The sequence below is a fragment of the Anser anser genome (assembly GCF_964211835.1).
Source record: "Anser anser genome assembly, chromosome: 4".
In the NCBI taxonomy this organism is placed as follows: Eukaryota; Metazoa; Chordata; class Aves; order Anseriformes; family Anatidae; genus Anser; species Anser anser.
Genome location: NC_139724.1, coordinates 11463414 through 11486790, shown reverse-complemented (window position 1 = coordinate 11486790; position 23377 = coordinate 11463414). Strand labels below are relative to the sequence as shown.

At 37.3% G+C, this 23377-nt stretch overlaps 1 protein-coding gene across 10 annotated transcripts in view; it reads left to right on the top strand.

The window, feature by feature from the left end:
• Positions 1 to 23377, top strand: part of CCSER1 (coiled-coil serine rich protein 1) — a 735828-nt gene that overhangs the window by 71038 nt on the left and 641413 nt on the right. The gene's annotated exons all lie outside the window — the stretch shown is intronic.

Below are 23377 nucleotides of genomic sequence, written 5' to 3'. Positions count from 1 at the left end.
ACTTAATAACCACTTAACTACTACCACTTAATAATTACTACTTAATAACAACTAAGCAAAAAATACTGTTTCCAACCACTCCTATTGTCGTTGCTCCATGCACTTTAGATATAGACCAGTGATGACTTCTGTCAGCAGGGGAACTGGCACAGATTTGATTAAATCCCAGTTTTACTACCAAGCACATGAAGCTATAGTCCTCTAGATTATAACGTGTGCCCTAGACTCTGGCAGCCCACTGAGTTTGTGTAAATAGTTGCCTGGACTATAGCTTGTCAAGTTTGAGCGCACCTTTCTTTGTGCCTTGCCCATCCTATTCCAGGGTAACAGGATGACATTTCCAGTGATCCTGCAGGGTCTTAGTTGAAAAGTTGAATGAGGAAGGGAAGAAGGTGTCAGGAAAGAATGAAAAAGGCAGATGAAATCAGGAAAAAAGATTCATGTTTAACCGTGTTGAAACCTGTTGTTTACCTGGAATAAGGATTTTGTAGAGCAATGTCTGCTGCGGTTTCAGGAAATGGTATTGGCAGATGAAAGATTAAAAAAATGATTTGTTTTGTTTTTTTATTTAATAAGTTTTCTTGACCCTTCAGAAGCAGAAACTCAATTAGCTGATGATTATGATAAATGATGATCTCCTGAGAAGTCAAACAGACTCAGTTCAGATGATAATTATTTATCATCTTTGTCTACTAGATAACAATCAGTCCAGTATACTATTGCCTCTCTTCACTGTCTTTCACTGCACATCTTAGTTACGGTTTGGACTTTCTATGGGGCATTTTACAAAGTTAGAATATACCTATGGCTGAAATAGGTCATTCCGTGGCCTATTTAATCCAGTGTCCTACCTTGGACAGGAAAGAGCAGCAAGTGCTCCAGGAGGAGTTGCAGGTTTTCCTTGCACTTTCAAGATTTTGTAAAGCTGAAAGATGATGTAACAAAATATTTGGACAGGTTGTTAATATTGCGTACTGCAGTCATCAGCATCATCTTCTCCATGAAATTGGACACGTGGTTTCTGTTTCATTTCAGATTCTGGCCTTTACAACTGGTATGCACCAGGTTTCTGCTGTCTTGGTAGCCCATCAAGAAATTAGAGTTGGGAACATAGATCACAATATATTGTTGCGAAGCATCTGTGGATGTGCTAAAATCCCACAGAATTGCAGATTTTGATCATTATATGCACAGTGTTTCGATTCCTCTTAAATGGCAGAGGGATTGCTTTAGAGAAATGGACAGCTAAACCCTAATAGCCTAGTCAGCACAGTGTACCTTCAGTGCTGACAGTCTTATTTGTGCTCTTACTTTGGATATTCATCCATTTTTAGCTGCCTCAATGTTAGAGGCACCTTGTGGTAGTTTAAATTGTAATGACCTGGAGAGCTAATGCGTATACACTGGTCAGTTTTAAGTAAGAGTTGACTTTTTCTTTTAGATTTTGAGTATGCATCTTTGCTTAATTATGCTTTCCACTTCTTTTGAAGTCCTCTCCATTTTTATGTGTGCAGCTTTCTGTATGATAGTGTACATTCCTGTAGAGGAATTCTTCAGGGAAATAGGACTGAAAGAGCTAGTACAGTGGATTTTTGGATTTTCTTTTCTTTCTTTTTTTTTGGTTTGTTTTTGTTTTAAAGGCACGTCTGAAGAGGTGTAATTAGATTCCTAGTTCGTCACCTCAGTAGGTAGCAATTCCACTCTTGTTCTAATGTCTCACTGCACTGTGTCTGGTGACACTTGATTAAGATGTTATCTGAACACTATCTGAATTGATCAATGGTGAACTTCTTAACTTGATATTTAGATTACTAGGTTATGCATTGTTTATATGAATAGTTGCAATTCAGTGTCACACATAGGGCTATATTTACAGTCTTCAAGCAGAGAAATAGCGCTGCTTTGGTTTCTGTCTACTTGTAGTGAGAAACTTAGCTTGGAAATGTAGGGTTTTATCTGTATTTTTGGCACCCTAGGTCTTGCAGGAATGGTAAATCCTGTAATCAGAGCAGAAACTCTAAAGTTTTTGAAAATATGGGGTCCTGATTGTTGCGTATTAAGCTGAGTTTCCACATTACATAACAGTAATTAAAAAAAAAAAAAAGTGACATGATGCTGAGATCTCTTAATTAATTAAGTCCAAAGTTTTCAGTCATCTGAATATCAGGTCTAATTTGTTTGTACAATTTATTTTATTTTATTTTTTTTAATTAGCAAAGTAGTGTTATGAACGGTAGACCTAGCAGACATTCAAAAGTCAAGGCAGCTATGTAGCTTGAAAAAATATATATATTCCAGAATAATAGAGTATTAAAGATTTTGAAAAATATTTTTGGGTTGTTGTGCAGTCATACAAATACAATACAATTATGCTTTCCAGTATCCAAGTAGGCACTGTCTTGATTACTGATCACTTGGAACAGCTCAGGTAGTGAGAAAAGTGATAATGAGTACAATTTTGATCTCAAATTTAGGCTACCATGAGCCTGCAGTAAATCTACCAAAAAAAAAAAGTGAATATCCAATTAGCAGAGTAGAACACAAAGGTTAGTTACAAACCAATGAGCTGAAAGATTTTTGGCTTTATAAAGGTAATGTTGAAATCCATATTAAGCAATCCAGATTAAATGAATGTAGTGAGGGGGGGCTGCTGCTATCACTTCCCTATATATATAATGCTGTGATGGGTGTTTTTCATCTGTATAGGAACATTCTTCATGGAAGCATTGAACATGAAATGAATGTTTTTTACCCAAGCAGTTCTTGCAATATAAATCGTGGCATGTATTCTATGAAATGTCACTGCAGACTGACTGCTGGAGGTCAGGGAGTTAAATATTGGAGTTGGATTCTAACAGGACCAGATAATTTAATAACCCATAAAAGCATTAGTAGTTATGCATGCTAAAATAAAGGTTATCATGCTTTGCTCCCTAAGCTGATTGTTCTAGGGACCTGTGGTGCCACTTCCCACCTCTGCTGGCTTTAGAACAGCATGAGAGCTATTGGCATTGAAGAGGTAGAAGGGTTTTCTTAAAGTTGAATCAGCTTTGCAAACAAGAAAGATAGTGGGTTTAAATGTTGAATGATCTCAATTTGTAATCTTACATCACTTCGTCTGTGCCAATGAGGTACTTGCAAGGTAGAAGTGTTGCATGAGGGTTGGTTAATGTTGATGCAGCATCATGGGGAGATAAAATGCTAAGTCTTATTCTATTGCCAAAAATATTGTCAAGGTGAAGTAATAGGAGCAGCTTGTTATGAGTTAGAGAATTTAGAAGTGGATTAGGAACTGTTAATCTCTATGTCAGTCTAGACAGATACCTCAATAGAGAGAATCTGGTAAGCTTTTGGGAAAAGATGTTCATAACAGCCATACTGAGACTATTAGAAGAGCTAATCAGAACTGAACAGCTTTAATCTGCTTGCTTACTACTGAAAGTGTACACACAGGGAAACATGGAATAAAAATAGCATTTGAAAGGTAACAAAATATTTCTTGTTTGTTGATTTAGCATACTTCTTTTGAACAAAACTCATAGCCAATTAGTGTTATGAGAGAAGAATGTAGAGTATTCTAGCCAGAAATGCTCAACTAGGAAAAAAAAAAAAGTACTTTTTAGTATCTATTTATTCAGGACTGGTAGCAATTTCAAGTATGCCTCTCTTGATCTGGACTTTACGAGTGAATATTGAACAGAAGGAACACATTTTGAGTGGGATTGTTAGTTGATGGTCAAGCACACTGAGGCAGCAGTTGAGTGTGTGCTGAAATGCATTATACTGTAATGCCAGTCTGGGTGTATAGAAGATTTCATTACAGTTAGATTTTAAATTCTGAGCGAGGAGCTATTAACTTCAAATATAATTACCTTGTCACTTAAAATATTTGTTCTCATATTCTGTTCCTCCCTTTCTATTTCTGCTTTTTTTCCCCCTTTTCTTGGAAGTACTTATTTACATTTTCTCCATTCTTCTACATTCCCCTAATTAATGGGAAGATGAAGGAGTATTGGAAATGTTGAATTAGTGTTAACTGTACATTGTCCTTGCATTGCATTCAAACATGGGAATCTTAAAACAAGGAAAAAACAACCCCCCAAAGTCATCAGTGTTCTGTTTCAAGCCATTTAGAGTTAAACCTTATGTGTCATTGTGTATTTAACTGGAAAATTGGAATCTGCGTAGGCTGAGATGTCTTGTTGGGTTCAGTACTGCGACTTCTCTAGGCTGTTGCTCTGATCGGAGCAGTGCATCTGTCTTATCCATTGGTGCGGTGGGGCTACGGTCATCTACTTACCATCACTCACTGACCTATCAACAGATATTTCAAGGAGACTTGGTGTGGGAATAAGATAAGCTTTCTGCTGTACGCAGTTAATGGATGAGTGTGGAAAAATGTGCATAGTTCTGTAGTTTCATTTTACAAAGGTGGAGGACTTGAGGGACTCTTTTGTGTTATTGTTTTTCCCTCCGTTCTTTTGTCTTTTTCAGTCCTGTAGTTTATAGTCACAAAAGCTGGGGATGTCTTGAGTCTGCCAATAACAGGGATTCCCTCCCCTTTCTCAACCTCAAGCTGCAGAGGAATAAACAATCCGCTCATCTAACTGAATATCTAACTACTTTTCATGCTGGAGGTTACTGTAATTCTCATGTACTGAAGTTTGTCTAGCAGTCTGTAAGGAAAATGATAAATGAGTCCCTGTGTAACCGTGACTGATCTTTCAGAGTGTACGCAGTTTGTCTGGTGTCATTGGTAAATGTCAGGAACAATGCACAGAAATTAGGATTTCAGCAAACATTTTTACCTGAGTCTGTGAAATTGTGGTGACCTTTTAAATCTGGTTGCTGAGATTAGAGGCGTAGGACAGAAGGAAAGTTTAATTTTGAGCGTGGCTGTGTCTGTACACATCAATCCTCCTGTGATACAAACATTTTCTCTTTTATTCCCTTTGATTAGTGAAAACTTGGTGAAAATCAGGAAATGTTCATAAGCAGGTATGGAGATAACAGAGTTAATTGAATAACTGAAGTGATCATTTTGAGGTTTTCTAATTACCAGTTGTGCAGTATTATAGAGCATGGTGTACTTGAATTATTTTTAAAACTATTTTTTGTTAAAATATTCTAAGTATTTTTAATACATAATGATTTAAAAAAAAATCTTTAAAAACTGGAAAGGCTTTTCAGCTCCTTGCGCCTTGTCAGGAAGGGAGAAACTGAGCAATCCACGGATAGTGAAATTCCATAAACACAAGTATTGCATAACTTTGGAAAGCAGAAAACACAGATGTACTAATATATAGTGCTGGGTGCAACATCTAAGAGATTTCTTTTATTTTTTCTTTTTCATCAGAAACATAATTCTACTATTGCAGCTGTGGTTTTATTGTTGGAAAAAATACTAAGTAGAGCTTTTGTTAATTATTTGAATAGGTTATGGTGTGTTCTTTGTTTATGCCAAATCTTTTTTAATCGAAAAGACTAAGTGTAATATATTAGCTGAAGGCCTGTGCTGGAGGTGCCCGTCAGAAGGTTATCTGGAAATTTGTGACAATGGTTAGTACATCTTCTTTGCACAAGTGCTCATCCCTTGGAAATAATAGTAAATGGGCTAGAAGGCTTTAGTAAATGGGCTTTTCTTCTCTTTTGACATGATCAGAGGTTAGAGTCACTGCGTAGTTACCACACTCAAGAAACCAGTCTAGCTTTCAGGCAGTGGAAACTGTTTATAATGTTCATTTACAAGTTCATTGGCAGTAAGGAAGCCTGCCTGCCTGCCCTTTAGTGGTTCATCTGATATCTGAAGGAACTGCCACTTGTGAAAGCCAACCTGGCTTCTAGAAAATAGGTCCAAGCAAAAACTCTGGTTGGATTGGAATAAATTATGATAAAACATGCAAGTTACTTTCAGGGAGGCAAGAACAGAACAAGGGATCCAAAGGCCTTGATTAGCTTGTGTTTCAAATGAAATAAAAATAAGATGATTACACTTTCCTTTTCCTCCTGAAGTATCTGCTGTTGTTTAAAAAACAACAACAAAAACACTCCCCCCCCCAAAAAAAAAAAGAAAAAAGAAAAAGAGTTAAATTGCTGCTTGAAAATTGACATTGAGTTCTTTGTGTTATTTGCTCAGAAACCACCTCTGAAAGGAAGTTTCCCAATTTTCTGCCATGGAATTCCACTTCCTTGTATTTGTTTATTGTAATCTTGTTCCGTGAAATGTTTTGGCAGAAGAAATGTTTTAGTTTAACCTTATTTAAAGAGCTTGTTTGTGTGTGCAACAAATGTGAATGTTTATGCGATGGGGTATGTTATTTTTTGTTGCATTTTGGTAAAATGGTGAGTATAGATTTATTTCAGATTTTAGTGTATGTTGGTATTTTTTATTTTTCCATCTGTTAAAAGGCAGGTGGTTAGCTTAATGCACACTGAACTTGGTATGTCCAAAGGGGTTACATTTCTGAGTCTAATCCCCTCTTAGATGCTTCAGGGAGTTTCTGGAGTATTTCCTGATACCCTCAAGATACACAGTAGTGTGCTACATAGTTAACAATGTTCATTATGACAAGGGGGACAGAAAAAGAGTCTTAATTCTATTTATGACCCATGTATTTCAATTTTGGAAGTTTTGAAATTGAGAGGGAGTAATGGTCAGAATGTTTGAAAAAAAAAAACTTCCACATCCACGTGCTATTCATTTTGTATACAGTAATCGTTAGTTGACTGATTTGAGGAAAAAAATGTTGAGTGTGCAGGCTTTAAGGATGTGTGCACGGGCCTCAGACTTGGTCTGATTTACTTATCCATCAACATGGTGACATTATAGCTGTAGGAGTAATAATGCTTTGTTCTCTGTTATTGACCAGCAGCGTTGGTGGACAGTTGCAAGAATAACTGCAAGCAGTCAGACTGAGGGTTAAGCAGTGTTTTTTTTTTTTTTTTTTTTTTAAGTCGCGAGTTTCCTAGGATCACTTGGAGTGCTTGAAGTTAATCATTAGCTAAGTGCTTTGTTGGATCAGGGCCAAGGTGTTCACTTCCTCAGAGGACCCCACCTCTATTTTAATCCGTTTTTCAGTCTATCATTTGCAAGTTAAGGGAGACTTTTTTTTTTATTATTTAAATTAAAGCAGGTCATCTCAGTGTCGGCATTTGCTGCTGCTTTATTCCGTATTGTTCTTCTACATTTCCTAAAGTACAAGCAAGAAGGAGAAAGCTCCTAGCGCACGGAACCTGCAGCCTGATAGGAGGCAACGTGAGAAAGCAAGGCGGTGTTTAGCTGGGCTGGGGTAAGGAGCGTGAGGGCTCCTGCAGTCAGATCCCACAGTTACTTAAGCATGTATGCATCTTGATTCAATTATCTGGGTTAAACAAAACAGTTGCTCACTAAGCTGAAAATAAAACATAGTGAAATCTCAAAATACATTTTTGGAACTTCTTGCCTCTGTGATTTTCAAATGAAATAAGAACTATTAAAATTTTGTCCCAAATCAACAATATTTATACTGTCTGATGCCTCTTTCTCTTGCAGTAGCTGTTCTCAGTGCTCTTAATCAAACAGCAGGTGTTGTTTCCATGCAAAAAGAAACATACCATGGAGAGCAGCAGTGCGGCCAAAGATGCTTTGGCTGAGATTGGACAACAGTATTGAATGAGAAAATGTTTGGAAGGATACGTAGTCTGTTTGAAATATGGAGCTACATCTCTTTATAACCCCATAATGAAAGTAAAATCACACATATAAATCAGATTAGTACATTCAGTTGCAAGTGTGGCTTGTCAGAAGGGACATAAAATAGAGAAATATTTTAATGAACTATAAATCTTTCCTGTGAATGTTTGGGTTTAGAATAGAGGCAAACATAAATAACATTTTCACAGAGTAATTTCCATGAAGGTAAGTTAGTGGGCTCCATGGACTTCTAAGGCTTAATTCCTTCAGAAGTTCATACATACATATATCTGGAGATAAAAAACACTTAACTGTCTGAATGACTGATTTTAGGAGCTGTCCTATTGTCAGAAGCGCAAATCTGTAAAATCAGTAACTAACTGAAAGTAAGGAAGCTGCTCACTAAGAAGTGAGAATGTTGTACATCTGTATTTAGCTCAGCCTCTGGTTTTATTCTTTGCTTGCTTCCGCTGTTAAGTAGTTTACACCAACAAAGCAAGGTGTACATTGCTAGCAAAGGGCCTGAGAGCTAGGACAGCAGCTTGGCGATGAGCAGGAGTATGCTCTGGGCTAGCTGGAGAGCCCTGCAGCTCGGGTGTGTGGCTGCATGGGGCCGTCAGTGCTCAGTGACGGATGCATCAGTGCTCCTTCCAGCTAGGCTCAGCCCCCGCTTGGCTTCACTTCAGGAGCAAGCCTGAGCTGCCTTGCTTTCTGTGCACTGCTTCTTACGTGGTCGTAAAGAAAGAGTTCACAAAGCCGTCTGAATTGGATTATTAGGCTAATAGTGACCTGCTTGAAGCTTACCTGCTGATAATATACAATGGCACACATAAGCATTTTTTGTGCCATTTGTGGAGATTTTTTTTTATAAGTAGTTTTATGGGTGCTTTCATTTGTTACTTGAAAAACAATTATTTTAGGTTGAAATGAAAAACAGATTTTTTTTTTTTCATAAAAGTGAAGGCAGATTAGCAGACCTTTTCTGTCTTCAAATTCAAAACACCAGCTTTTTCTCGGGAACAGGTATTTCTGCAAATAAGAACATTTTGTCTTTGAAGGGCGTTGCTTTGATTAAATTTAAATGGAAATGTTCACTCCATGTCTGTGGAATATTCTTTTCATTATTTGCAAACTAGTCAGTCCATATAAAATTCAATTGTATAGACTGCTGCTGATTTTATGCCAACACGTGAAGCCAGAACAGGGAGTGACAAGGCTAAATGGAGTCTCTTGGGCTTACTCATCCACATACAGTGTTTGCAAGTATAAAATTCAAGGTGTTATATGTGCATTGCACTCAGTGAAGATATATTTGCTCAGAAATATTTAATATGTGCTAGAGATGCTTGGGAAATTTTGAATAAAATAGGGAGAAAGAATACATTGCAAAAACTACTTAGGTCTCTTGTTCTATTTCTGGTAACTGTGAAAGCATGGGCTGGCAGGGATATTGAAGTATGCAAGTGTGCTTCTGCTTTTCATCTGGAGGTAGCTGAGGTTTGAAAAGCTGATACCTTTTTTCAAGTGAGGTGTACGGCTTTTCATTTTTTTTTAACGGGAGTCCCAGAAGTTATATAAAAGCTTTCTTGGATCTTACCATCGACTTAACCTCTCATAGTTACTGGAAGGACTGTATGGTTATTCTCAATATAGTGTGTAATATTTTGATTTTGTTATAGATTGGATGTCAGTAAGAATACACCCAGTCTACTATCACTTTGCAGTAGTACAGGTATTGCTTCCATACAAAAGTTGATGAATGGCAGATTAATTAAACTTAGTTGTTAATTGATCTTGTCCTAGTTTTTGTCTTTTTTTTTTTTTTTTAACCACTGTGTAAATATGCTATATAGGGCCTTTACTAGCGATGGACAAGCAGCTGAACTCACCTTCTATAATCATGTTCTCAGTGTGGTGAAGTATCAGACTTTCACAGAGCAATAGCTAGACTCTGATAAGCCTGAATTATGCTCAGGATGTATGTTTGTACCCTGAGGGCATCTGTCCCCTCCTTGAAGTGGCATGTCAGATCACATCTGTGAGCATATGTAGCCAGTATTGAGATTGAGAGGACTCTTAAAATGCAATTCAGAGTGATTTGTAATCCTTTTACTGGGACCTATTTCTGGGTTATTTTTTTTGTATTCATTTAGTTTAAAGCTGTGTCTATTAAATTAAGTTGCCTTTTCTTCCAATGCATTTTCTCAGCCTCTTGGCTTCTTAAGATAATAACGAGTGAAAACCGAATCTCATACTGTGACCTTCTAGCTTATTCTTTAGTGGTCTAAATCAATCATAAAGATGTGCATGTTACATCAAATATGTATTTAAAATGCAGCCTGAACATAGAAATGCAATGGGAAATGGTGCAGAATCAATAAAAGTCAGCTACAGCTCTTGCTGTTTAGCTAGATGCTGTGTGTTTCAGCACATAGGTAAGAGAAAGCCAGGGTTCTGGTTTACAAAGGACAGAGATACTAGCAAGGTAATTGTTAAATATTTCTCCTGCAGAGCTCAGCTTGTGTTAAATATTGTCAGTTCATTGCCCTGTAACTTCAAACCCATTTCTTCGCAGGATTCTTTCCCCCTCAAGAAGCATTAGCATCAAATGGTGTCAGTTCTGTTTGGTACAGTGCATTGAGATGGGGGGATTGATCAAGTGTAGCTAATGATACAAATTTGCTAACCAGTCAGTGGAAGCACCATGCTCCTCAAGCACCCCTACAATATTATTTTTTTTTTTCCAGTGAAATGCCTTGATACAATTGGGAGGTATGTATTTGAAAATAAATGCCACCAATTCCATGTAATACTTTTGTGGGCTTAAACCAGCTCTGTTTCCAACTTTACAAAAAATACCCTCCTGATGGGCATAACATGGAGCCACTAACCTTCCCTCAGAAAGAGTAGGTGAATGCTGAACATTAAAATCAAAGGCACTGTTACAGGAGCTACAGCTTTTGGAGTATATTCCGCTTATGAATAGGCTGTATTGCTTCCAGAATGAAATCCACTGTTTTGAACAAAGCTGTTTGTACAGTTGATACTGCATTAGGTTTATATTTTATTTATTTATTATTATTTTTTTAAAGTCTTGTGAGCATCAGCTTGTAGTTGGCACCATCTGTCAGCTATTGAGTGACAGGTATAAGATGAACTGATGCCCCTAGCTTATTTCTTTGCATGCAGGTGAGCTTGTGCTGTTAGCATGTGCTATGAAAGGACTGTTCAACAGAAGCATCTTCTCTCAGCGGCATCTAATACATAGCAGATTGACGATTGGTGGGAATCCTGTGTTATTAATTCATATTCACATTCGTTGTTAACAAAATACCTTTGAAATTTTTAAAAAATAATTTTAAGAGCAATTTTAAGAACGAAAAGAATGCTGTAGAATCTTTGTGAGTTTCTTTGTTTAAGCAATTTCAGTAGAAGCCCTAGAAATGTAGATATAGACTAAAAATGGGGGGAAAAAGGCAGTGAAAACATGGTTTAAAAAAAAAAAAGGCATTTAGGAGCTCATCATAAGACTTGGAATTTTGGTTATGTTGTTCTGACTTATCGGAAATGTTTTGGGGGGAGTAATTAAAAGAGTAAGTGGAAACATTCATATACTGATTAGCCTTTCAGATCGTGTACAGGTGTAGGGAGGTTTTCCTACAGCTGAGTAGATAGCACAGAAAGATGTATCCTCAGAATATATTCCTTCAAATTTGGAGCCTTTTTACCACATTTCCAAGATGGTAAAAGCTTCCAGACATCTCAGTTTGAAACAGATCTTGTACCATCTTTCTACTATGCTCAGCGTGAGCCCAGGGAAGCTGAAGCTTTGGCCAGGGCATGGTTTTTGGCCTGTGTCTTTCTCTGGCAAATGCCCTGCAAGAAAATAGCCTTCATTTGTGCTTTAGACTCAGGTCCAGCAAATAATTCATCAAATGCATCTGCTGTCACAGTGCTGTAGAAATTGGAGAAGAAGGGATGAAAATGGGTCAAAAAATGAAGATTGACATTGAGAACATAGGTAACAGAAAGACTGATTTTTTTTTTTTGGCGTTCCTTTTTCTTTAGAGAGCTGATTCCCCTGGAGCAAAAAGGTGATTGTTTTAGAAACCTGCCAGGTATCAAGTAATCAGACTGTTTATCCATGCTGACTAATGGGAATGGCTGTTTTAAGCCCTTAGAAATGAATGGTATGGCCAATTTAAAATTAAATGTGATAGAGGAATTAATTTTCCTATTATCTTCCCAGGTATTTTCTTTTTCTATGAAAGGATATCAAAGCCTTAAATGCCATACACATCTTACCTTCAAATCCTGGGAGCAAGACTACTCTGGGAAGTTCTCTAGTCCTTCTCTGTAGAGGAAGCACAGAACGGAGTCATAAAGTTAGACTTCTGTGTTCATCCCTAAAGTCTGGAAGACTTATAGTAAGTATCACATCCTCATGCATTGCTCCTTAATGCTGTGTCTAGGGGGATAAGTATCTTGAGGTAGTCAAGACTACTCTCTAGTTGTTATCTTGACTACTGCTTGATGCACATTGTTTTTTCTGCAATGCAATTAGGGGTGACAGGGCAGCCTTCTGTGTGTGCGGAAGTTCAGTTTGCAAAGCAGCACAGATTACTTGGCAAAATCTCTCTGCTGCAGAACACACGTGAAGAAGGGAGAGGCCTTTGTGTAGCCTTGTGCTTGCAGGAAAAAGATGTTGGGAGTAGTACGAAAGCTTCCTGCAAAGATTTGGAAACGTATAAAGGTTCAAATGTTATCCTTTACTCATCTCACAAGAGAACAAATTTTAGTCATTCACCCCGAAAGGAAGGAAGGAATAATTTGTCTGAAACTCTGCGGAAATGGTAGAGTTCCCTTACATACACACACAGGTGTTTCCTGGATTGAATGTTATATATCCATATATTAGCATATAGTTTTGCATGTCTTTGTCATTCTCTGGAGCAAAATAGGTGAATGAATTTTGTTTTCCTTAGCCTTACAGTTGTGGAAGTAGTAAGCAGCTTTTCAGCCACAGTGTACACTGGTTATTTCTAACATCAGCGTTACTCATTTTTTTTAAAACAGTTTTTCTTCAATGCAAGTCTCAAGGAAGGACAGGGATGCTTTTCTTAAGGCTAGCAAATTAGCAGCAATAATATAGGTCCTTAGCACCTCAGTCAAAGCCTTATTTAAGTCATCTCCTACAGGGTGAAGATGAATACATCATTTGAGACGTGTTTTAGAACTAAACTTAGCAAAATAATGAGTAGACAGTACACTGACACTGCAGTCTTGAGTGCTGGGCATTCTTAAATGCTGTAGTCATGGCTAGGTATACCGAAATTCAGGGTGTCAGTGCTGCCACCAGTGGGATGATCCTGCCATTATCTTTGTTCCAGGCATTAACGTTGGGTGGCTGTTCCTTACCATAGCTTGTGGGAAACTTGCTTTGCTTTTTTCTAGTTAGTTTTCAACCTGTTACATTCTCTGATTTGGTTTATTCCCTGCTCTAATAGCAGCCATGGTGGCAGGAAAGGATGAGGTGGGAGACGAGGCCAGAGTCCATTTGCAGTGGCCAAACGGGTTGAAGTGACTTGTAGCTGTTTGCTGGGGTATTTGGCATGCATGAAAACAAACAAACAAAAAAGGGAAAATAAACATTGGATTTTGTTTCTGCTCTTAGGAAATATTTCACGGGGGGGGGGGGGGGGAAATGATTAATGTATTTCTCTTAATACTGCAAGCAATGAATGGACATATACTACTAGATCTGGTGTGCAATCGCTATTTCTTTACTTTTTTGATTGTTATTGAGGCACACACTTAAGACTAAAGCTTTCTTACGGAAAGCAGCATGTCTAGGCAGCAGTGTGATTGACAGCCATGAGGAATTTCCAGCTGGCACAGAATATACTGGTGTACCAGCAAACAGAATAAATTGATGAGGATGCAGGTTGTGCCCCCTGTTCCAGGTGTTGATCTGAGTCCCTCTGCAGTTCCTGACTGAGCTGAACTCCTAAATGCTGATCTTTAAAAACCCTCCCTTGGCTGAATTTCTGCAAAGGATTACAGCACAGGGATGTTCAGCTCCACGGGAATTTCCCTTTTTGAGAGCTGGGGGATTGTATGGCCCATGTGTTTGTTCCTTTAGAGGGCACTGCCAAGCACATCACTGTTCTGCTGTGTGGCTGAAGTGCTGCTGCCAGGTAGCATTCCCAGTTCTTCCTTTGAGGACTCGGTTTTAACAGCTCAGTGAAGTTGTATAAAATGTATTTAACACTTAGTAAACAGGCTCTTGAGCTAGCTCATGTATTTTTCCAGTTAATTTAGTACTTTACTAAGCACTGCCCATTTGTAAATCTGGTATGCATCCTGTGCCTTTTTTCTGTCCATACAGCACATTTGAAAAAGGGTTTTTGCTAATTACAGTTCAATAGTTCAGACCTATTGTATGTTGAAACCATTGTAATTGCATTCTCAGAGCATACATGGAGTGTGCTGGTGACAACATTCATGATATATTTTTATTTTTTTTTTAAATTAGAATTGCTACCTCTCGTCTCATTCCTGGAGATGCTTTCTCTTAGAAACGCAGCTACATTTTGCTGAATTATGATAAAATTAATTGATAATTGATACTCAGTCTCTTGTTTGTAGCTTATCACAGATTCCAGACTAAAACTGAGAACTTTTTTCTTTTTTTTTTTCTGGATGTATGAATGTTACAGGACATGGAGAAACTATGTTTTGGAAAAATATGTAAAAGTTCCTACAAATGGGTAGGCAAAAGTCTTAACATCATGTTTTTAGTATGAGAATGGTTCTTATGTTGATCATTAAAGAAAACACTGAAGTGGCTCCTTTACTTATGTATTAAAGTGATATACTTACTAGTGAGCAGAAAATAGATATTGCTGTTTTAAAAATCTTTGTTTTAAGCTTTTGTATATATATCAGTGAAGGAGATGATTTATGCTTCTGCTACAAGCAGTTATATTGCATCTTAAAGCTGCAGTTGCCGTACAAGTTCAGAAAAACAATCTCCAAGATTAAAAGCTGTTGTCCAACTGTGGAAATGTGGTGATTTCTGAACTGGGGTGCGTGAATCTCAGTTCTGGTGATCTCAAATTCATTATACTTTAGCCAGAAGTGAAAGCTCTTCAGAGTAGGTTTGTGTTCATGTATTAGCTAATAAACGCAACTTGATTTTTGGATGGATGACAGCTGGTGATCCACAGTGCCTCCCAGTCAGGTCTTTACATACATATATATATATATATATATATATATATATATATTTGCATTAGGAACCTTGTAGGGAGTACAAATCTGCAAAGCCAGTTCATGATTCCGTAGTTTTTGTGCAACATTTGCTGGATGAATACGAAGATATATTTCAGTACTAGGTTTGCTTACAGCTTGGCAAGGTAGGAAAGTGAATTTGTGCATGCTTGAGCTGAAATTCTCCTGGTACCAGGCTCTTCTATTGTTTTAATTTGCATTAGTGCCATAATTCATTAGAACTATCTTCATGGATGCATCTACAGCAGGTGGTTCTTTGTACTGAAAAATGGAAAAGAGCAAAGATTGTTTTCTGTTTCTTAAATGTGTTCAGCACACACAGTTTTGCTAATCTAAGTATCATTCTATTTATTCATGGATCTAAATTTGTGATGTATTTTCTGTTAAATCAACGACTATTGCTCTGCATATTGGAGCCTGTTGACTTCAAAACACATAACTGCATATAAAAATGTTACGTGGTCCTTTCCGCTTAGTTGTATTTGAGATTTTTGCTCTGTTTCAGAGAAAACATCTCTGCAACGAAAAGGATGTCAAGCCCATGTGGTAAAGATGTTATTTTGCTTTTACTGTGTGCTTAGTAACTATTGAAAATGGAATGTATTCTGATGAAAGTTGACAATGCTTACATATTAGATAACAAGCTGTATGTATTTTAAAGAATTAGCTAAGAGGATTGCTAGGATTGAAGAAATAATTGGAATTGTGTTTGTTAATATTTGTTGCAGCAATGTTGCTTATACTTCTTAATGTTTTTGTGCAACATATGTGTCTGTTCTAATTGTTTTTGGTTAATGTAGAATATGCTTCTTCCAAAGAGCCAAACAAACAAAAAAGCCCGATGTGTTGTTACACAGGTGAGGCTTTCAACAAATAATTGTTCTTTGGCTTCTAGATATCTTAATATCTTAATCTTTGACAGCAGTAGGAGCTGTATTAAAGTACTAAAACAATGTCTGAGGTCTGAAAATTATTTTAATTAAAGTTAATTTCATTTAATAATTAACTGTTTTATTGAGACACTAAGTCAATTTGTTTTGTTCTGATTTTTGGACCTGGTCCGTGGGGCACTGCCTTGGCTCAGATTCCCTCTGCGTGGTTCCTAGCAGGAAGAGGCAGCCCAGGTTTTCCCTGTCCTGAATCGGAGTCCCCTTCATTGAAGGTTATGGTAACCTAGCCAATGGCTCTGCCCTGACCCAAGACCTTTCTGACCAGATGTCACCTTCCTTTACCGGCTTGGTTATGTATGGAGGATAACTGCACTAGTTAGCTAGGGAAAACGCTGCGTGAGAAGCAAGGGGGAAGAGGTAGGGAGTGCTACACAGGGAATGAGTGAAATCTCACTGGCCTTCAGCAAGGGGGAACCGTGCTTCTTGTTTTTCCCACTAAGCAGTTGACAACTCATAAAAAAGCATTTTACTTGGTCTGCTTTTACTTTAAAGAGCTATACCCTTTACAGTGAAGCAACTGATTAAAAAGATGGTGATCAGAAGACCACTTAGAACATGAAATTAATGGCATAGGAATGACACGCAGTTATTGTGCTGTGAGGATGTTGGAGGGAAAGAGAAGGCACGGGAGTACATGGCAGGTGAACAAGGAGGCTGTGGATGATGTGGAGCTGAGGAGTGAGGTTATGCTGTTTACATCATGTTCTAATGCAGCCTTAATAATGACTTCTGTGCTCTAAAAATGGATCAAATTGATGTGGATTTTAGGAAGTGAGTTGGGATATGTTTCTTAGGTCTAATCTGTACAGATGCGGTGCACTGTTCAGCTAAATTTGTTTGAGCTCCGTTTAAGTGTTAGGATCTGTGCATGGGCAGCTGAAAGAAGCAGGATGGGAGATAACTGAACGTCCAAAAATAAAGTGAGGAAAAACAAAATTGTTTCTCTGCATTTCTGTTAGCTGTAAGACTTTTTCTCTCTCTCACATGCCGTAGTGTTTGTCACTTCTAATATTCCTGATTATCCTCTGTGCCTGTTCACTTTCATCTTAGAAATTTATTTCCATTTATCATCATCTTTTTTTCCCCTCTGTCTTTCTCAAGCCTCTTCTTTTTCCCAAGGGTCTTCGTAGGATTTTTGGCTACAACCTTCCCTGCTACCTCTGCTATTTTTGCTCACTAACTTGTGATTGATGACTGTGCTTCTAAAGGTTGCTCTTTAATTTCTACAGTCCTCCTGTCTGGCAGCACCCCAAAACATGTTTGGAATGGCTGGAGCTGAAAGGTGGAGGAATAGTTGTTAACTTGTTTGCTTTAGGGTGGCCTTAAAGTGATTACAGTTAGCAGAACTTCAACTGCTAAGACATACTATTTTTCATGTAAAGAAAAAAAAAATTAAGCATATATACCAATTGGAGTGGACCAGAAATTTAGCAGCGTAATTCTTGTAATACCCTTCTTCTTTTTATTCTTTTTTTTTTTTTTTTGGGTGGTATTTAAAAGTTTGCCTCTATGATTTTTTTCCATTACATTTTGTTTCATATTCCAACTACTCATTTATTTATTTGTATACTGTCATGTTCTTTAAATCCTGTAGTAACTCTTATGACAGACAGCTTGCTTAAGAGAAATATAGGTAAGGCCATGGAGTTTGAAAATTGTTTTATTTTTTAAAAGATTTTTTTGAGATGGATGAGTATTATATGACAGTATTTACAGTACAACTTTGAAGTAGATTCTTCTAATTTGAAGTAGAGCAAGATTTTGCTTTAGGAATCTGGCTTCTTTAGACCAACTGAGTAGTTATCACTTTTATAAATATTCAGAATACACAACTACTTATTAGCATTAAGGAGAGAGAGAAGCAGCATAAAAATAACTGTTGACTAATGACAATTATAGACAATTCATTCTGCAAACAACTGGTTTATTTTCTTTCACTTAAAAAATATACTTTTTTTTTTTTCCCCCTTGGTAAAATACACACTAAATTAGCTTTCTTTTCCAGTATGTTTTTTTCTTGATTAATATTGATTTTGGGGAGATAGAGCTCTTGTATTTTATTTGCTTATGGAAAAGAAGAGGCCAGGCAGTACACACTGCCTTCATTCGAGCTACAGCTGTAATTTACTAGTGATGTTAGTAATGGACTAAATGAACTGTCTGAACTTTGCACTCCTCAAATGAGATTCAACAAGCTTCTTCTAAGTTTGGAGAAGAAAGAAAATACGGGAAAATTGAGTGTGTTTTGCTAAATGAGAAGTAAATTTAACTTAGCACATCCACATACAGCCACATACACGCAGTTGAAATTTGACTCCTGCTTTTGACAGAATGAATGCATTTGATTCTGAAAATTTCAGCACTTCCAGGTTTTCTGGTATGGTTGGGTAAAAGTGCTAAAGAGGCTTAAACAAGCTAATGATCTTCCAGGTTGTGCAGTATAGTTCATGACTTGATTAGGGCAGGGTTTTTCATCATGTAGTGATTTAGTGGTATTGAGTGGTATATATTAACATCAAGAAGACCTGATTGAAATATCTGTCATTTGAGTTGAAAGGGAACAGGGGAGAGACCTTCAGCTTTTTCAGTAGACAGATATGATCGTATTAATTCTGCCTTGATAATTATACAATTCAACATTTTTTTTTAAAAACAAAGTCTACCATGGATTTAGTTTCTAGCTGATCTCTACTGAATAAAATACATAAGTGAATGGTAGATTTTTGTTGCAAACAGTAGCTTAGCTGAGATTTTATTTTTTTATTTAATTTATTTGCTTTTAAGTTTTTCTCTCTTACGAGAAAGAGGTGAAAAGAAATATAGGAATGTTTTATGTATTAAAGTATCCAAAACTGTTTTAAAAACTGATAGATCCTCTCTCTGCCTCCTGTGATTCTAGGCTTCTGAGGAATACCAAGAATTTTGAGATTCAAATCCTTTCACATCGTAGAAAGGTATACTTGGCTGTGGTTTTTAATCTTTACACCTATTGAGCAAAACAATCTTTTTGTTTGTTTGAGTTTATTTGAAGGACTAATGTGATTCTGGTATGGACTCAAAGTGATTTTTTTTTTTTTTATGATTCCTGAAGCTGTATACTGAAGCTAGATATTGTTCTCACTTCAGATAAAAAGAACAATGGGTACCTTGTTAAGTGGTACCGGCACGATGAAAAAGGAGTTGCAGCTATTTACATATTCGGATCTCAACTGACATTTCACTTGTGCCTTAGGTACTTTACAGAGCTCCCTCTTTACAAAAACTTTGGAAGTCCATCACTCATTTATTTAATCAGAAATCTTTTATATTCAAAAGGATACTATTTTACTCTTAGAAAAGATGCATTGCAAATATTAAGTGATTGTGAATGTAATGTCAGAGGATTAAAGCCCAAAGCTCACTTTCCCTATGTAGATAAAATGGTTCTTTGTTCTGGTCCATGTTATGGCCTGGTCAGTTACACCACAGTCCTCACTGACTGTGAATCAAGTTAAGCATAGAAAACAGAATTCAACTGTAATGTTTCTGTTCCCAGGCTGCCCTGAGATCTGTTAATAGCATAACTGTAGCTACAGGGCTCTTGGTGAGTCCTTCTATTTAAAAGCCCCTCAGGGAAGAAGTATACCTATAAATACTGCCTAGAAGAATTAATTTGTTCAGAATTTTGAAAGTAGGTCAATTTTTCTAATTGTGCTTCTTCCAAGAGCTGTTCTGTTGTCATTGTTTTCCTTTCCATGTTTCCTTTCATGTATGTGAGATTCTGGTTTTGAGAAGCAAAATGTTCTCCAGGATTTAAAAAGATCAGTGTTCATACCGCAGATTCCTGATCAGGTATACATAGGGAAGTGGTAAAACGTAATACCAGAAGTAGTAACTTTGAAAATCTTGGAGTAAACAAAAGCCTCATTCACGTGTTTTGTATTTGAATAAATAGCTTAGAAATGCTTCCTGGTAGAGCGATCTGGGTAGTAACAACCAGTTGTAATATGTATGTGAAGCTCTCTAGACTCCTGAGGTTAAGCCTCCAACATTTGGGTGTAATCAGGATGTTCAAACTGTGCTGTTAGCCCTCTCACTGGCTGTGTGGAACAGGTGCATTTATTAAGCTGACATTCAATGCCCATAGGTGGCCTGATTTATTGTATGCGCAGCATCCATGTCTATGTGAAGCACTGTAGAGCTTGCAGTTGTGCAAGGGCCAACAGTCATATATTATGTTTAGAGAGGACTTGTCAGTTACCCAGCATATTCCCAAGGTTTTAGAGAGTGCATTTCATGTGTAGATCGTTATGCCAATTATCTTCCTTCCAGAGACAGCAAAGGCAAAGCACAGGGACATTAAGTTACCTGCCTAAAGTCACAAGAGAGTCCACAGGCAGGAGCTAACTCCACATCTCATAAATCTCTTGTCTGTGTTATGCCCACTGAACCACAGTTCATGTTGACTGAGTTTAAGAACTTTGAAAATGCTGCCTTGTTGTTATATGCACTGCCTTTCAGAGTGCTTTCAGACATCTTTAAGCAATATAGTTGATTATATTCTGAGAAAGGGGGAAGAACCCAGGCACTTTTTCACTTGTACTAAAACAGACGTTCACACCCAGACGTAAAATCCCATCCCAATGCAAATTTTACAGCTCAGGCTATTAAACCGTGAAAAAGAATTCATAATGGAAATGCTGACAGTCCCTTAATTACAGTGATTCTAGTAAAACCTGTAATAAGAAGATAGCACCTAAGTTGGTTAAGCTGCTGTCAGCTGTCAGATCCAGACTCACAAAAATCCCTTTCTGAGTGGGGATTCGGTATAATGCCTTCCAAGGACATCCTGCATCTGCTGTTCCCAGTGAACGTCAGGTAATACCTTTAACATCACTTTCCGATCATCTTGGCTGATGTCCTGCTGCTGGAAGTATGTCTTAACACAGCTGTAGTTGTCTCTGCTTCTTTGCAAGAAAAAAACATTTCCTTCTTAGACTGGGTAAAAGCTAGTGCTGTTCGAGGCAACTGGGGAACAATAAGCCAGGTAAAACTAAAAATGGTAGTTGTTCTTTTTTTCTTTGTTGTTGTTAGAAAGCTCTTTAAAATAAACTCTACTTTTAAGCAGTGGTACTTTAGTTATTCATAGTGGAGAAGCCTTCATAGCACTGCAGAAGGCTGATACACCAGTGACCCTAATTTTGCAACGTGTTCATTTTTCATTCTGCTGTGTGATAAAGCAAGAATTTTTCTAACTTACTTCAGAGTGTAGAAAATAGTTAATGAAATTGGACTTGATGAGAGCAAGAGCCTTTAACTGGCATCGTGTGTCTGAAAAGCTCACCTGGGGAACAAAATCCTTTCCCAGGTATGCTGCCATCCAGAAGTGGGCACTGGGTTGCGCTCATGACCATAGGCAGACCACAGCTGTTTTCAGTCTCTAACAACCACCTGATATTCGTCCTTTCTTTGCCAGATCACGAACACTTTGCCAGTACAATACCCAATAATGCCAAACCAGTCATTTTAGATGAGTGTTTATTGGGTTTGGATTTTCTAGCATGTAAAAGCCCACGTGAATAATTAGATGTGATTGCTACCTTTTGTATTTCATTGTTACTAAAAATACTTCATTTTGGGTTAGGGATGAAACCTTTCTTGTCACTGTCTATCCAAGAATTTATATAATTGATCTTTAAATATCAGTGTCATCCGCAACAAGACTTTTGGAGCAGGAAGAATAAAAGATCGCCGAAACAAGCAAATGTCTTCTGCATTTGTCTAGGATTTTTAAAACATATTTCAAATATGGGATGAAAAAACAGATTGTTTAGAATCGTTTTGTGTAGTGAAGAGACCATCTGAGGTAACAGTCAGAATAGTGTTTGTATGTGTCTTCCAGGAGCTAATCTTTTTATAATGGCTTTTCTGATGGCTGTTCAGCCGACTGTATTGATCACTTCAGTGCTACTGAGACATACACTGTGCTTTGAGCATTGATTTGTGACATTACGAGACCTCTTTGGATAAATAGTCTTGTATAAAATAGATTTTGGTTTTATTTTTCAAGGGATGTATTTTTAAGTGGAGAAAAAAAAAGGCGTCACAAATATTCCAAAAATCAGTTTCATTTGTTATTTATTAGTTATACGGATTTAGTTAGCATTACATCATTTTTAAGGAATGAGCAAAATTTTATATATGTTTTTTTTTTCCTAATACCAAGAAGTCAAGAACTAACTGAAACAGTTCTCTTTCTTTGACTATCTTAGAGGTGGAGGGAGCAAGTGGTGTTTTTTTTTTTTTTGAGGTGGTTTCATAAATATTGCTGTAATAATACAAACTCTTTTTTATTTTGTTGTAAAAATGAATCTGTTTTTGATGCTACTGGACATCATTTCCTGTTAATATTCATTTTGAGTGGGGAGTGATTAAAAAATGCTTAATAGAGATTTGAGGCTGGGAGCCTTAGGCTTGCATTCCCATAGACAGCTGGTCCTACTGGTGAAGTCATTGAAACACCCTCTGAAGAATGACATCTGAGGCATCAGTAAGCTGCCTTTGTCTTGCAAACATTTTTATGCTGTTGCAAAAAACAGTAGGAAAGCCACATTTACCCTGAGAGTCTAGCCTAGGAGCACAGCATGCAGTTCATTGTTACTTAACTAAATAACGGTATTGATTTTTAGGTGCTAGGGAGGGTGTGCACCTGCACTGTTCCATTTGATAGCAGTCAGTCATTTCTAGAGCTTTGATACTGATATCACCAAAATTACAGTTCAGATAGAGATATGTAGGTAAAAGCTCTGCCATGCCATAAAACCGCATACTGTCAACTGCTGTACAGTTTTTGTACTCTTCCTATGTTTGTCGGGTATCAATGGCTGTTGGGGGGTTGTGGGTACTATGTAAATCTTACTAATAAAATCAGCGTTAAACAAAGATGTTAAAGAAACCTACTACTTTTGCCACTTAATGGTGGCAATGTGGCGTGTCAAAATTCAGATCATAGCAAGAAAAATGCAAGGATAGGTCTTTTCAATTTCTTTCAAAAATTTTAGCATTAGCTAACATATTTCAGTTGTTTTAAAGTGCTCATGGTGAGATGTCAGTGGTGATCCATCAGTCTGGGAAGGCTCTTAACTTATGAAACCAGTTTGGCTGTCACATCTTCATCTTTGAACCTAATGGATTCAGATTTCAGATTATTTTTCAATGCATTCTGTTCTGAGTTGCTTATTTTCTTTTGCTTATCTATGATAGAGGAGAAGGCTGAAATAAAACTGGAAGAAAAATAGCAAAAATGATTAATCTTCAGGTAATAAGGATAATTATATGTTCCTTCTCGGATCTCATCTTTTCAATCCGCCCCTCTGCACCTTTATTCTTACCTCTTTCTCCTTTCCATGCTTCCTGCCTGGAATTAGGCTTTTCATCTTTTTGGCCTGCACTTTCTTCCCGTTGCTTACTGCGGTGCTCAGAT